The following is a 16,559-nucleotide window of genomic DNA, read 5'->3' as shown; positions in this document are numbered from 1 at the left end:
TGCATGGACATAAGAAAAAAATGGATTACAAGTTTTGAAAATAGTGTATTTTATAATATATTTTTGGACCGTCAATTTTCAAGATTTTCAAGTTTTCATAGATCTAGCAATCTACACTATTTTTTGAAGCTTTAAAGTTTATAAATAAAAATGAAAATATATTTTAAGGCTATCACAAATATTTCTACAGTTAAAACCACATTTCTCGATACTATTTGAAAATAAGTTCTAATTTGATTGTTTAGAGCCTAGGCTCTATACAAACCGCACCCAAGTTTATTGGCTTTTGGGTTACCTTAGGTGCTAAGGTTCCGTAACCAGTGACCACCAAAGAGAGAGAAAATGTTTATAAAAGGGTAAAGTAGGTAGTGATGGGAGTAAGGAAAGAGAAGAGAAGTTCAGAGTGAGAGAGAGATAGATGTCGAACAAAAAGAAAAACGGTTTGGATTGGGAAGATTTACAGAGAGAGGGGAAAGAGAGAGCTGGTCTGGAGCACCCAAGAGTATGGAGAGTGAGTGGGAGTGGGTCGAAGAGAGAAGAGGAAATTGAGTCCGATTCGTGGGTTTCTCCAGGTGAGAACTCTGCTGTGATATTGCAAAACCAGGCCCTTCTATACACTCCTTTCTATTTCTCTCGTGTTCCTTTTAAAATGTAATCAAAAGACCAATTTGTTGTGTTTGGTTCACTTGGAGAGAGAGATTACATGGTACTTTTCTTGATGAATTGTAGTGGGGACTATTTATGCTTGATGAAATTTAGATTGAGAGAGAGAAATACAGCTTCGTTGTTTGCATTGGCTCTTTTCTTGATGAGAGAGAGAGAGAGATTGCCTGTTACTTTTGTTGATGAATTGTAGTGGGGAAGATTTATGCTCGATGAAATTTAGATTGAAATAGAGAAATACAGCTTCATTGTGCATTGGTTCTTTTTTTGATGGAGAGAGAGAGAGAGAGAGAGAGAGAGAGAGAGAGAGAGAGATTGCATTGACAGCTGCTTGATGTTCAGAAATGAGTACCGTTGCGAAGATAGCCGGCGTAGCAAGTGCAGGTATGATGTTATTCATGGGCATCAAGAAGGCCTATTCAGCCTACCATGGCAATGAACAAGAGGAGGAGGGGAAGACGATGAAAAAGCCAGGGGAAGATGGACGCATGCTCCGCAGAGATTTTGAAGAAAACCCTAAAGACTATTTCCTTGATCATCGACGCCGACAAAAGCTCGAAAAAACTGTTAGAATGAATGAAACCAAATGAAAATTAGCACAAGGTGGATTAGGGTTGAGGAAGTGGTTTACCGGTTTAGCTCAGGATTAAGTAAGTGCTTTGGTTTTTTGTGGTGTTGGTGTTTATATTTCCCTCTAGCACGAGGATGGTGGTGTTTTTATTTCATGTTTTTCCCGATCTTCTTCCTAATGGTATGAAGTTATGAACCAATGTAGTGGTGGGACCTTTAGTTTTCATCTCTCTCTAATGGAAAGTGTTTATATGTGTGTGAGGCCTTAATCAATCAAATTAATGGGGACCTCAAAATATTCACTAGAAGAGGTTTTTTTTATGCTTAAAAATCTTCAAATCAATTATTTCGACCTCAGGAGGTATGGATCTGAAAACAAATGGATTTTTATGTCTCAGTGTATCTTGTTATATATTTCTTGGACTTTCAATTTTCAAGATATGCATGTACTCAAAGATCCGCTCAATCTACATTATTTTTAAAACTCTAAATTTCTATAATTAGAATTAAAAATACTTTTTCAAGCTATCACAATGATTTTTAGTATTGAAATTCACACTATTTGAAGGTGTGCCTTATTTTGATTATTTAGGGCCTTAGCTTTATATAAACCACACCCCTAATATGTTGTCGAATGTTGTTGTTGGTATGTTTCTCTTTTGCAATTAAATTAAGGGATTATATAATAGAAGACCCTCTATCTTTAGAATAAAGTGGTCACAACTATTCCTAGACATCAAATGTTAAATTGGACAACTTTAAGTATGTCATAGAGTTGAACAAATTTCTTTGAACTTTGAGCAAGAGTAATTACATAATCTCAGCCAGAAAAAATTTCTTTGAACTTTCAGCATGAGTAATTATGTAATCTCATCCTTTCGATTTCAAATCAAAAAGTTAAAAATGACTGCGAACTTCTTACACAAAAGATAAATGGTCTTATTATATAAATTTTCTTAAATTAAACATCATATTTGTCATGATATATCTTGTGGCTTCTTTCTCATATGAGATTAAGAAATAACACCTAAGGGCACGTTTGATCTTTAGAATATTGTCGCAACTTTAAAGCTTGATGGATTTACCCCTTTATCAATTTGTTTCAAGCAATATTTTAAAATCTGGACTGGTAGAAGGATCATTTACCTACATATTTGTTTCATATCATTCGATCAGTGATATGAAATCAATACAAATCCATGATCTAGAGAAATAATAGAAAATAAATGAAATAAAATAAGAACACAATTAGCATGCCACCAGCCCACATATTGTAGAAATGCGGGCTTGGCAATAAATATAGTTTGATCTTAACTTTAAGAGAATATATAATCTTTAACTTGGAGATCATGAATATGAAAAATTAAATATATTTTGAAAACTAAAAATAATAATTATGTTAAGAAAACATTTGCACCGCTAGTTAAAATTGTTTTTAGACCACTTATATGCATCCATCTTTTAGATTGATGCTTTATACCTCTAGACTGCATATTGTAGAAATGTGGTCCAACCCGCATGAAACATTTGTTCCTAAAATAAAATTTAAAATAACGATTTACATGGTAGGGATTGAGAGGGGATCTAATAAAATATTAAAAAAGCTTAAAGAAAGGAAGTATATATATATATATATATATATATATGTAAGGGGCATTAGGGAGAACATAATGGGCACCCATACATCCTAGACCTAGTTCAATTCCTACCACTTCCCATCTAGAACGATGATCCGTATCGGAAATTGTTGAGTTTTAAAACAGTAGTTCCAAAAATCGATTTGCGGTGCTAGGGTCTCCTAAAATTTACCTTAAGATTTCTAAAATCCATTTTAGTTATGGATTTTTGATATAAATTCTAAATCTTAAAATTGAGTATTAGATCTTTATTGTTTTAGATGGTTCACATTATTCTTTTAAATAATATATTTTATGGTTTAAATTCTATGCTTTCATGATTCATGATCATCAAAGCCATAACCGTAAATCCATAATCCATAATATTTGGAAAGGGTCGCATAAGAATATAAACGCACTAATTTTTTTTGCTTTGTTCAATAATTAAAAATTAATGTAAGGATTGTATAAGGTGTCGTCTTTATATTGTAGAACAGTAGAAGTAAGGCACGCCTCTAAATTTGTTCGAAGATGTAGTTTCCTTGTTGAAAACCGTATGATGGCTTAAAAATCTATTATTGTCCCTAGTTATAAAATTTAAATTTAAAAAGTAGTACAAATCAAGCATATGTATAAACAGATCTAAAAAAACTAGAAAATCTTGAAAATAAATATTCCACATAATTTTTTATAAGATGGACTATTTTTAATACTTAAAATTATTATTTTTTCATATCCAAGATTGATCAAATGGGAGGGTCTTCCAACATCAGAACACTCTCTTCTAAATGATTTTTGAGATGCATTTCAATAATATAAAATTAACATCTTATCTAAACGTTTTCATTATTTTCGAACCTCTTTAAAATTTCTCAAGTATCAAGCCTAGGGCCTTTTAGAGAGAAAGTATTCTTAAACTTCTAGAGAGACACTATTATAAATTTTAGAAAGAGAAACGGTCAAAAAACAATTTAGAGAGAGAAATATCTTGATTTTTAGATAGAGAAACTATTTCAAATTTTGAGTTTTAAAGAGAAACTATCTCGAATTTTTATTTTAAAAAGAGAAAATATATAAAATTTTGGAAATATAAATTATATCAAATTTTAGAGAGAGAAACTACTAAAAACATTTTAGAGATAGAAATTATCTTAAAATTTTTGGAGAGAGAAACTATCGTAAAATTTATGTTTTAGAGGGAGAAAGTATAATAAAATTTTAGAGAGATAAACTATATCAAATTTTAAATAGAGAAAGTACATGAAATTTTTAGAAAGAGAAAGTATCTCAAATTTTAATCTTTAGATAGAGAAAGTATATCAAAGTTTAGGGAGACACTATATGAAATACTAAGGAGAGAAACTATTTCAAAATTTTAGCGAGAAAAACTATCTCAAACTTGAAGTTTTAGAGAGAGAAAGCATCGTTAAATTTAAGAGCGTAATTACATCAAATTTTAGAGAGAGAAAATACATAAAAAATTTTAGAAAAATAAATTATCTCAAAACTTTTAGAGAGAATATATCTCAAATTTTAGCCTTTCAAAAAAGAAATTATCTTAAAATTTGAGAGAAAAACTATCATATTTTAGAGAGAGAAACTACTTAAAAATGTTTAGAGAGAGAAACTATCTCAAAATTATTAAAGAAGGTAACTGATACAAATTGATGCTCTGATACCAATTGATGCAGAGAGAAAATAACATTCGAAAAATAAAAAAAAAATGTCAAGAGAATATACCATCTCTCAAGGTCTGAGAAGGAATCCACCCCAAAAATATCTTTACAAGACCGAATTTTATTAACTCATTCACTACTTTACAATAAAGAAAAATCTCCCTTTAAATACACTAAAAAAAATAAAAAAGGTACATAAACAACTGACTTTTCTATTTTATCTCCCTTAACCTATTTTATCTTATCTCTATCTTTCCTCTCTTAAATTCGCGTGCCACTCACGTTTTACTCATGGTTGAAAAGATAAACCCCCACGTTTTATCCAAAGCTATTGTTGAAAAGATAAACCCCATAGATCTAGCCTTATCCTATTTATACTCGTATTTTTTAGAAACTAACAAACCCCATTCACGAATAATTCATCACGTACAAAATCTTCCCCATTCCCCAATAATACATTAAGCACAAAATCTTCCCTCCTCCCAAATTAACTTGAAAGACAATTTCTATTAAAAAATAAAATAAAACTTAAACATCAATTTTCCTCCTCCCAAATTAACTTGACTTATCTTAGGACAATTTCTATTAAAAAATAAAATGAAAATTAAACCCCAATTTTATTTGCATGAGGAACTATCTCAAGTTTTAAGTTTTAGAGAGAGAGAGAGAGGAGAGAGAGAGAGAGAGAATCTTAAAATTTTAGAAAGAGAAACTATTTTAAATTTTAGAAAGAGTAAAGCACCTAAAAATTTTAGAGAGATAAATTATCTCAAAATTTTTAGATAGACAATTTCAAAATTTAAATTTAAGAGAGACAAACCATATCAAATTTTAGAGAGAGAAACTATCTCAAATTTGTTATAGATACACTATCCCAAATTTTAAGTTCTAGAGAGAGAAAGTATAGAAAATTTGTAGAGAGATAAATTGTTTCAAGTTTTGTCACCAAATAATGGACATAGAAGTGATTGCAAGGGATCCATAAATTTTATATAATTTATCCAAACAAGATATTTGAGGAATCCATGACAAAAAATCCTTGATATTGAAAATCTATAAATTTCCTTGGATTTCAAATATCTAAGATTCCTAATTTCCTCCTATCCAAACGGCCCCTTAAGGTTTTTCTGACTTTCAGATATTGGAAATCCAAAATTAGGGATTAAGTTGTTTTTTTTAAAAAGTAACTTAATTCTTAGTTCCAAAAAATAAAAAAACAAAAAATAATTCTGGCTTTGAGATTTTGAATATGAAAAAATTTTAAAAAAATTAAAAAATCCTTAAATTCAAATATTCAACATCCAAAAATTAGGAAAAACTTTAACTTTTTTATTTTTAGATTTTGAATATCTGAATATTAAAAAAATAAATTAATCCCAAATGAGTTTCATTTTAGATCTTGAAGGTTCGAAATTTGAGCAATTTGGTCATTTTGAAAAAAAATAAGAATAACTGTATAAACATAATAGAAAAATTTAAATGAGTTTTAAATAAAGAAAAATTTATATAAGGTTGCAACCTTAAAATTTAGAATTATAGATGCACCTCAAAAATCTATCAGAAATGTTTTTCTAATGTTGAAAGACCCTCTAATTGATCATCTCGATGTCAAGATGTATGAATATGAAAAAAAAAAAAGTTTTTGACTATCATAAATAGTGCATCTTGCAACACATTATCTAGACTGTCTATTTTCAAGATTTTCATGTCTCTAGATCTACTTGATTTTAACCATTTTTGGAATTTAAATTTTTTTAATTACATATGAAAATAGATTTTAAGAAATTTTTACAACAAAATTACGTATTATTATAAAATTTGGAGGTGTGCCTTAACTGGATTGTTTAAGGTTGCAACTTTGTAGAAACCACACCCTTTTAAATAACATATATTATAGGAGATGCTTGCAAGCAGCATGATACCTAAAATGCCCTTTGTAAATTGGTGAATAATTGAAATAAAATAATAACTATAAAAGGGTTAGTATTACCTTATGCTATAAAGACCTTGTGTAAAAAACTTGAAACTTATTCCACCCCGAACTACCAAAGTTTAGGGGGAATCAATTCATATGATTTTCTTGCGTGAAAATGAGGTCCATGATAAACAAGGAGGCATCCACCCTCTGTTCTCGATGAATAGCGATTGAGATTAATCGTAACTAAGCAAGTGACCATCATCATGAACTACAATTAATTTTTGTGGAAACTGCAAACAAATAAGTTATTCTTTAGAAGCTCCAAACAATTAGTAAATTTGAACCCTTGTGTCATTTAATAGACTTGTTTTTCTGACAAAGCTTTATTAATCGAGAACTATAAGAAACTACAGTGTATGAGATGAGAGTCTCAATTAGAGAAGTACCTCTTTAGGCAAGGAGGTCTGCTAAACCATTAACCTCATGGAAGACATGCACAAAGAAGAAAAGGAAAGGTCTAGACATATCTCATATTCGCAGCAAAATGGATCGAAGTTTCTAAGGTGGTTTTTGCTCCATATTGCACCACTTTGATGACATTCAGGGTATGTTTGATAAGTAGAAGTCTCTGGAAGTGGAAGTTAAATGTCCCATTTCCATGTTTGATATTACGGTGTGGAAGTTGTAAAGTAGAAGGGCGACCTTCCATACAGCTTTTTCTTTAGTGTTAAAATGGGTTCATTTTTGGAACACCTATCTTCCATAAAGATGATGGAAGAGCAGTCTTCCATAATCTGTGGAAGAGTCCCTTCCACTCATAAAAACTCCATGTGTCAAACACACCCTCAGAGAGTCACTTTCCACCGCATAAAAGGTTCCTAAATTCCTTGCTACAAAAAGTTTTAATCCATAGAAGAGAGCCATCAATTCCACACCATTTGCAGTTTTTGTCTCCTAGTGGTGTAGACACCTCATTTTAAATTTGGAACCCTTACGACCTCATTATCCTAATAGACCGAATTTAATTACCTTAAAATTACCCAAATCCTATCCCAACTTGAAGTAGAGCCCAAGAGCTTTTCAAGGGTCAAAGAATCGCTTGAATTAGACCTATGACTAAAACGATATAACAAATGATAATTTAGTCCCTGTGAGATCCAATTGTCGAGCCCCTGGCCGGGCTGTAACTGGCACGACAGGCCCAGATGCGGGCTGATAGTGCAGTTAATACATCTGATGATGCAGTAAACGAGCTTTTTTAAATTGGATAAGATTAAAACTTCAAGATAAATCCAAACATTTTTTAAAAAACTTCAAACAATTTTTAAAAAATCACCAATTGAATTTTATAAATATCCCCTCTCCCTAACCCAAAAAGAGAGAGACAAAGAGACAAAAAAAACATAGAAATTCCTGAAATTAGAAAAATTACCCAAAACTACCAAAAATAGAAAAACCCTTAGAAAATTTCTAAAAATTTAGAAAAAATCCCCAAAAATCCCAAAAAATAAAAAAAATCTCAGAATCCATATTCAACCTCTGGAGATCAAAAACCTTAAAAAACTAAGGAAATTCTCCTCCATACCCCACGAAAGACTCACAGCTTTAGAAAAATCTCTAGAATGAAAACCTTAAAGAAGATAGAAACCCTAGCCTCCTGAAGTCCTAACCTCCAAGACTGAGAAAACCTAGATCTAGGGTACAAAAACCCTAGATCAAAGCTAGAATTAGTGCACAACTACCCTAGATCTATTTAGACCAAAGATCTGCTAGTCAACATCTGAATCAGAGAGTCAAAGAGGACGGGTTCTGATACAGGCGAGCACTCGAAGGCTCGGGAATCGCGAGCCATCTGCTCCAGTTTGGTATTATTTATTCCTCTCTCTTTCTTCTTCTTTTTACTGTTTTGCTTCTGTTATTTATTTTTGATATTTTAACTTGTCTTTAAAATCGTGTTTCAATGCTCTGGATCATGCGGGTTCTGCCATAAATCTGAGAGTAGATCGGCTCACTTTCGGGTAAATTTGGCCTCAGATCTGAATTCGACTTGTCTCATTTTCTCTACCACTTTATTGACATCTTTTTAATTAGTTTAAGGTGTTAAAATTCGAGAAATCTTCATCGGAAGATCTGTCAGATTTTCACATAAACAGTTTGACACCCACTGTGGGGCTATTTCGAGCTTGATCCAAGCTTCAAAATAAGATTTTTATTCACTGTTTTTAGTCACAAAAGGTCCCAAAAGTCGTTTGTGACCAGAATCCAGGGTTTCGATGCTTTGAAACCCTGCTTTTCTGGGTGACACTTCAAGTGTTGCGCAAGTTCAAAAGTCTCAGAAACATCTGGAATTTTGTGGATTGGTTCTAAGGACTCTTTTGTGACTACAAAAAAAAATTCAGATCAAAATAAAGTTTTCAAAAATACAAGAAAAATATTTTTATTTCAATCTAGGCTTTACTATTTTACTTTATTTTTAATTTATTTCATCATAAATATTTTCATTTCCTGCTTCTTTCAAGTATAAAGTAGTCTTATTTCATCAATATTAACAAGATAATAATATAAATAATAATAATAAATAGTTTTTTGGGCGACACCAGCCGTGTCGCTCAACGTGCAAGGGCGACACCACTAGTGCCGCCTGGGCGACACCACCCATGTCGCTCAACTGCAAGTGTTCCAGAAATATTCTGGGATCCACAAGACCATTATAGGGACTTTTGACTCCCTATTAACTATTTTTTTAACTAAACTAAAATTTTAAAAAATATAAAAAAAATGTTTTACTTCAGATAGATCTGTTCTGTTTTTGCCCTTTTTTATTTTATTTTAGTTTGTTAATTTTGAATGAAATCATACTTTCCCTGATTTCACCATGTTTATTTTAATTGTGTTTCATAAAAATTAAAAAGATAAAAAAAATTAAAAAAATAAATAAAAATACATTGGGGTTGCTTACCCCTCCAAACCTATACACACTCTTGGTCCGAGCTGAGACTCGTGCACCATCTAGTCTAGATCTTAGTTTAGGTTCTAGCATAGGTCTAAGCTTAAGAGTTGTCTCTAGAGCTAGACTAGGCTTACCCTAGTTTAGGGTCTTAACCAAAATCCATTGAGCCTAGGAAGTCTAGGTTTCAGTCTAGTCTTAGCCTAGGTCTTAGCTAAGGTTTTTGCCCTTAGTGTCAAGCTAGGTTTTCCCTAAGTCGTCGAGATTAGATCTTACATATGTCTAAATTTTAAGACCCACCAGCCAAAAGCAATCACCATGTCAGTCACGCAAGGCGATCATGATGATTGCTCCATGACTGACTCTAAGCCTAACCTACCCAAACTTAGGGACCAGTATGCTGCAATCCCTTGGAGTTATCGACAGACCTCAGGACAATTCATTATCCAACGGCTAAGTCTTCAATTAGAGGCAGAGTCCGAAGCATCCACTCATAATTCTGAGATCTGTGTGGCTCAAAAAGCCGGCTTCACTCGAAAAGTTGGCTTCGCTCTAAAAACCTCGAATAGTCAGGGCGTCCGATCAGGCATCGTCCTACAGGGGATTTTAGACAACCAAAGTAGAAGTCGAGTGAGGAAAGAAGTTCATGCAACATCTAAAGCCAATTCCCGTAACTCGAACCAAGAAAACTCTGAGGTGCAGTGATCTCAAAACCAAGACCCACCTAGGTTTAGGGGATCTAACCCAACCTCGAGCCACCATAGTACAACTCATGATGTCTTGAACATTGTATGAAGCAGAGGTGCGACTCAAACCGACCCTTAGGCGAGATAAGCGTCCAAGCTGCTCTCAAAAGTCTAGTTGACTTAGGTTACATTGTTCATGCCCCAGCTTACGGGTCGATCCCAAACCAAGTTAGTGGTATAGGTCAACCCTTAGCACAGCCGAGTCAGCCGTTTCTTCAATCGGTCCCTCTGGTTCATCCGGTCCAACAAACTGTGTAATTTTCGCAACCGGTGGTGACACTTATGGATCAGTACGCACCTCAGGCACCAATGTATCAAACCGCCTCGTGACTGTGGCTCATCAATCTCAGGCCCATGCAGGCCACCATATATCCCAAGTTTGAACTTATCAGTCTACACTTGGGAACCCACAAACCAATGGGCCTACTGCCATACCAAATACTCAACAAGAAAGCACCTTAAAAGCAATACAAGATATGCTTCTAAGAATTGGTATGCATGAAATTCTACCCCCAAAGGCCTATGTTTATGAGACCCTTAGAGGCATGGAAGACCTTCCCTTGGGATTTGTCGTCCCAGAATTCAGAAACAAGTTCAATGGGAAGAGCGATCCAGATACTTAAGTCAATGCTTACCGCCTCTCCGTTTGAGCTTTGCGAGACAGACCTAACCAACTGAACACCATCTTTTCACCAACATTGACCAGTGAGTCCTTGAACTGACATCGGAGAACAATATCCGCTCGACCACACATCACTTCAGACAAAATGTTCACCCTATTCGTCTCTCACTACTGCGAGTCGACTCCAAGACCTCTCTCCATGGGTGAACTCAGTACAACAAAAAAAAACCTAGAAGAATCCTTCGAGGATTTCATCTGTTGATTCTTCGAGGCGGCAATGCGGGTCGTAGAATGTCCACTTACAGACCCAGCCAAGATCTCCATAGTCTTAGAAAATGCTGCTCTCGAGTACAAGACCTTCTTTAGCCAAGATCTTCTCCCCCACTCTTTCAACTCCATGATCGAGCGGGTGGCGCTACATGAATGAGCTAGAGGGATACCCCTCAACACCAAGCTTGACAACAGCTCCCCAAAATAAGAACAAAAATAAGGGGAATGCTTCCAGTCAGGTTAACGAGATCTTCATTAACGGATTGGCCCAAGGTTCAGCTGCTCAATGCAATAATCAGAATCAAAACCGAAGGGGTCAGCCCAAAGCCAATGCTCCAAATAATAGCCAAAGGTGAGAGGATAATTTCACCCCTCTCAAAGAGCCATTAGGAAAAGTGTTGGAATTACTTTGAGCTAAGAATATGGTTTATCTCCCGCCACCATTTGAACCACTATTTCAAGTCACAGATAAGAGCAGGTGGTGAAAATGGCTTCAAAACCATGCTCATGATACTCAAAACTGCATATATTTGAAACGGGTGATTCAAGGGTTAATCAATAGAGGAGACATCACTGTCGCACTTAGAAATCAACTTGTCGAAGAGCCTAATCAAAAGATGGGCATCTTAACAAATCCTCTCCCTAAAAATATGGTCACAACGACTTAATGGCCGCGACCTCAAGACAACTCAAAAGAGAATGTTTTTATTCACATGATTGAGTGTGGAGACGAAGAAGAGGATCCCAGTCAGTTCATATTGGCTTGTGATCATCACTTTCAAGAACCTGAAGAAGATCTTTTGAGCCTCCTAAGAGGAAACCCTTCATCTCCAAACCTCGATAGCTTTCCCAAATGGGATCGATATCCTACATTTGTGCAACATCACCTAATATTCAATGAAGGGGTCAAACCTGTAAGGAAGAAACTCCGACGATAGAAGACCCACCTTGAGCTCAAAATTAAAGAAGAAATCGACAAGCTGCTCAAAGCGAAGTACATACCCCCCGTCGATTACTCAGAATGGTTGGCCAACATAGTGGTCGTACCGAAGAAAGATGGGAGGATCCGAGTGTGTGTTGACTACTGTGACCTCAATAAGGGATGCCCAAAGGATAATTTTCCATTACCAAACATAGATGCCTTAGTCGACAATACTGCGGGGCACAAGATGTTGTCATTCATGAACGACTTCTTAGGTTACAACCAAATCTTCATGGCAGAAGAAGACCAGACCAAGACTTCGTTCATAATGCAATGGGGAACTTACTACTACAAAGTCATGCCCTTCGACCTAAACAATGTAGGGGCAACTTATCAGGGGGCAATGACTAGCATCTTCCATGACTTAATGCACACCATCATGAAAGACTATGTCGACGACATTCTGGTCAAGTCGAAGACCAAGTCTGATCATCTCAACAACTTGAGAACCATTTTCGAAAGACTCCGAAAACATCAACTCAAACTCAATTCGCAAAAATGTGCCTTTGGGGTTAAATCTGACAAATAACTAGGCTTTATAGTAAGCCAAAGAGGCATTGAGGTGGACTCGTCCAAAATACGAGCCATCACTGAAATGCCCTCTGTCTGGAACATTAGAGAAATTCGTGGGCTATAGGGTCACATACAAGCCATAACGAGTCTTATCTTACAACTAGCAGATAAGTACGCGTCGTTTAATAGACTACTCAAGAAAGATACCCAATTCATATGGGATAATGAGTGCCAAGAAGCGTTTGATCAAATCAAAGAGTACCTCGCAAAACCACCCATCCTTAGTCCTCCTAGTCTAAACAAACCCCTGTTTCTATACGTGTCAGTGAGAGACATGACCATGGGGGCAATTTTAGGATAATACGATGACAATGGAAAAGAACAAACGATATACTACATCAGCAAGACTATGGTGGACCATGAGACAAGATAGACAGACGTGGAGAAGCACTGCTTGACGCTTGTGTGGGCCATGCCGAAGTTAAGACATTATGTCTTATCTCATTCAGTCAAGCTCATCTCCAAAATAGACCCACTCAAGTACTTATTGAAAAGACCAGTCATTAATGGATGTTTGGCGACGTGGAGAGTGCTATTGAGCAAGTTCAAGATCGAATATGTTACTCAAAAGTTGATCAAAGGACAAGCCATTGCTGACCACTTAGCTGAATACGCACTGTCAGATAACACTTCCATCAACATGAATCTCCTTGATGAGAACCTCTTCACAATTGAGGAATCAATGTGGGAGCTATACTTCGATGGTGCAAGGAATGAATATGGGTTAGGTGTAAGAGTCATATTATGCTCACCCGAGAAGATTTTAATACCAACAACCATCAAAATGAATTTCCCATATACCAATAACGTTGCAGAATATGAAACCTTGATAGCCGGGCTTGAGAATGCCATGGTAATGACAACAAATACGAGTGATTTGTGACTCCTTACTCGTCATAAACCAAGTTCAAGGGATTTGGAAGGTGAAAGAAGAAAAGCTCAAGCTCTATCAGGAAAAGGTGGAAAAGATGATCCCATATTTCAAGAAAATCACCTTTCAACATGTAACTAGGGAAAATAATCGGTTCGCTGACGCCCTTGCGACCCTTGCTTTAATGATTGATATTCCTCCAAAAATCACCACATTACCATTCTTTATCAGGAACAAACATGATCCTTCCCCACCAAGGATTGAAGAAGAAATAGAGTAAGAAAATGAGAACGGTAGGGAAGTGTCTCTCGTGGCTTTAGATGTGCTAGTTACGACAAAACCATGGTTCCACAATATTCTATCCTTGCTGAAAGATGGGTTATACCCTGAAGGAGCCACCAAAAAGGATAAAGAAGCCCTTCGAAGGTTTTTTGTGGGATTCTTAGTAAGAAGAGACCTCATGTTCAAAAAGTCCTTCGATGACATCATTCTACGGTGTCTTGATCAGCTAGAAATCAAACAAGTACTAACATAGTTACACAATGAAAGAGGTCATTCTGGCGCAGCTGCCTTAGCTCAGAAAATCAACCGTCAAGGCTATTACTAGACCACCATAAATGAAGATTGTTGGCAGTTCGTAAAGAGGTGTGTCAAATGTTAGCTTTATAGTAACCTCATCTATGCACCATTCGTACCACTCAACTCAACACTACCTGTATGGCCCTTGACCATGTGGGGTCTTGATATCATCAAAATGATCTCATTGAAAGCCTCAAACAGCTACCATTTTATATTAACGGCTACATAGTACTTCACTAAATAGGTAGGGGCCGCATCATTTGTCAAAATTGAGGAACAATATGTTGCCCGTTTCATAAAGAAAAATATTGTATTTAGGTTCGGTGTTCCAGAGTCAATCATTATTGATAATGGATCCAATCTCAAAAATGAAAAGGTCTTTGAAGTGTCCAAAAACTTTGGGATAACGTAGAAATTCTCCACACCTTACTACCCTCAAGGAAATGGACAAGCAGAGGCTACAAATAAATGACTTCTTAGAATTATAGATAGAATAATAGAAGGTGGCAAAGATTGACACGAAAAGGTAAATGACACGCTATGGGTCTATCGGACAACTGAGAAGACTCCTACTGGTATGACCCTGTACTCATTGGTGTATGGTATGGAAGTAGTGTTACCCATTGAAGTTGAGATACCGTCTCTCCGAGTGCTTTTTCATAAAGGTTCAGATGAACAAACGATCGAAGCATGAATTGCTGCCCTCGTTAATTTGGATGAAAGACGAGTACGAGCAACACAATATATTGTTGCTTACCAGCGTAGAATCGAGAGGGCATACCAAAGTAAAGTTGTTCCTCAATAGTTCAGGGAAGGGGAAAATCTTCCACACTCCTGCAAACCCACACCTTTTAGGCAAGTTCAAACCTAATTGGGAGGGGCCATTCATGGTCACCTGAATGCACATAGGCAATTCTTACAAGAGCAAGAATCAAGAGGGGTGCGAGCTCAACGACCCCATCAATGCGATGTATCTTAGAAAATAATGCTCATGACGGGCTCAAAAGCATGGTGAAAACCTGAAAATGCATAAAAAAAAAGAAGAAAAAGATTAAAGAAGGAAAAAATAAATAGACGTGGTGAAAACCTGAAAGGGTATCAACGGTAAAAAAAAAAAAAAATCTCCAAGAAGGAGCTTCTGATTAAAAAACACTCTAGTACAAATAAGGACTTGCAAGTTCCAACAATACGGTACAAGCAGACCTTGAGGATGAAGACTCCTCCTAAACCCTGCAGGTTCCCAACAGAACCAACTCAGAAAGATGCTGGAGCGTGATATGAATGGAAAACCGAAGTGACTTCGACGAATCTTGGAAGAACATCGAGACCCCACCAAGATGGATGCTCAGCAAGAATCAAAAGAACTCTTCATGAACCTGCGAAGCACAGGATGAAAGCTCCAACGGTAAAAAGACAACTTTGAGACTTTTGAGTTCTCACGATCCCACAAAAGGGCCACAAGTGGAAAAACTGTAAGGCCCGTCCCTTTTAAAAGCGTTTTTTCAATTAAAAAGGACTTCCTCCATGACTCTAAGAGGTTAAACTGTTAGTAGATTTGGCTTCGTTCTCGAAGCCAAATTTCTTTGCCTGTTTTGAAGGTTTGAAACTAGTCAGGCTCTCCATGGTTGTATGGGTATAACTACCAACTACCACATATCGGAGATGGGTGAACCTTGTCAATGACGACATTGGCTAGTTTGGGAGCGTTTTTCTCTCGATTGGATTCCCTGAGGGGAAATGAGGCAAGCTCATCCCTGTGCGTATAATGTCCCAAAGTCCAATTCAAAAAAATGTCAAACTCGTGCGATGTAAAAGAGCCGAGACAGGAAAGACGTCAAACTCGTGTGACGTAAAAAGAGTTGAGGCAAATATCATCTATCATGTATGACGTGAAAGGTCAGGTGCATTCAGGGCACAACCACCATGTTTCAATGGAAAGACAACATACTCATGCGACGTAAAAGAGCCGAGGTAGGTACCGTCCATCCTTGTATGACATGAAAGGTCGGGTGTATTCAGGGCACAACCACCCTGTTTAATAGAAAGACGTCAAACTCGTGCGACATAAAAGAGCCAAGATAGGTATCGTCTATTTATGTATGACGTGAAAGGTCGGGTGTATCCATGGCACAACCACCCTGTTTCTATGGAAAAACATCAAACTCGTATGACATAAAAGAGCCGAGGCAGGTACCTCCTATCCCCATATGACGTGAAAGGTCGGGTGTGTCTAGGGCACAACCACCCTGTTCGATGGAAAAACATGAAACTCGTGTGACGTGAAAGAGCCGAGACAGGTATTGTCTATCCCCGTATGACATGAAAGATTGGGTGTAACCAAGACACAACTACATTATTCGATGGAAAAACGTCAAACTCGTGCGACGTAGAAGAGCTGAGGCAGTTACTATCTAGCCCCATGTGATGCTAAATGGTTGGGTGTATCCAGGGCCCAACCACCCTATTTGACATAAAAGGGTCGAGTGTATGGTCCATCGCTGCATGACGCTAAACTACTTAGAGGGC

The 16,559-nt window shown here is 36.3% G+C and overlaps 1 long non-coding RNA gene across 1 annotated transcript; it reads left to right on the top strand.

The window, feature by feature from the left end:
- The first annotated feature begins 379 nt into the window (after window positions 1–379).
- Window positions 380–1,457, top strand: LOC18444603 (uncharacterized). The gene is made up of 2 exons (XR_967019.3): window positions 380–572; window positions 1,006–1,457. It is a non-coding gene; the product is annotated as an uncharacterized LOC18444603 (long non-coding RNA).
- Window positions 1,458–16,559: the final 15,102 nt, after the last annotated feature.

Source organism: Amborella trichopoda, chromosome 1, assembly GCF_054954075.1.
Source record: "Amborella trichopoda isolate Santa Cruz 75 chromosome 1, AtrichopodaSantaCruz75HAP2 v2.0, whole genome shotgun sequence".
In the NCBI taxonomy this organism is placed as follows: Eukaryota; Viridiplantae; Streptophyta; class Magnoliopsida; order Amborellales; family Amborellaceae; genus Amborella; species Amborella trichopoda.
Note: the sequence above shows the minus strand (reverse complement) of the source record. Positions and strands in the feature narration are given on the sequence as shown.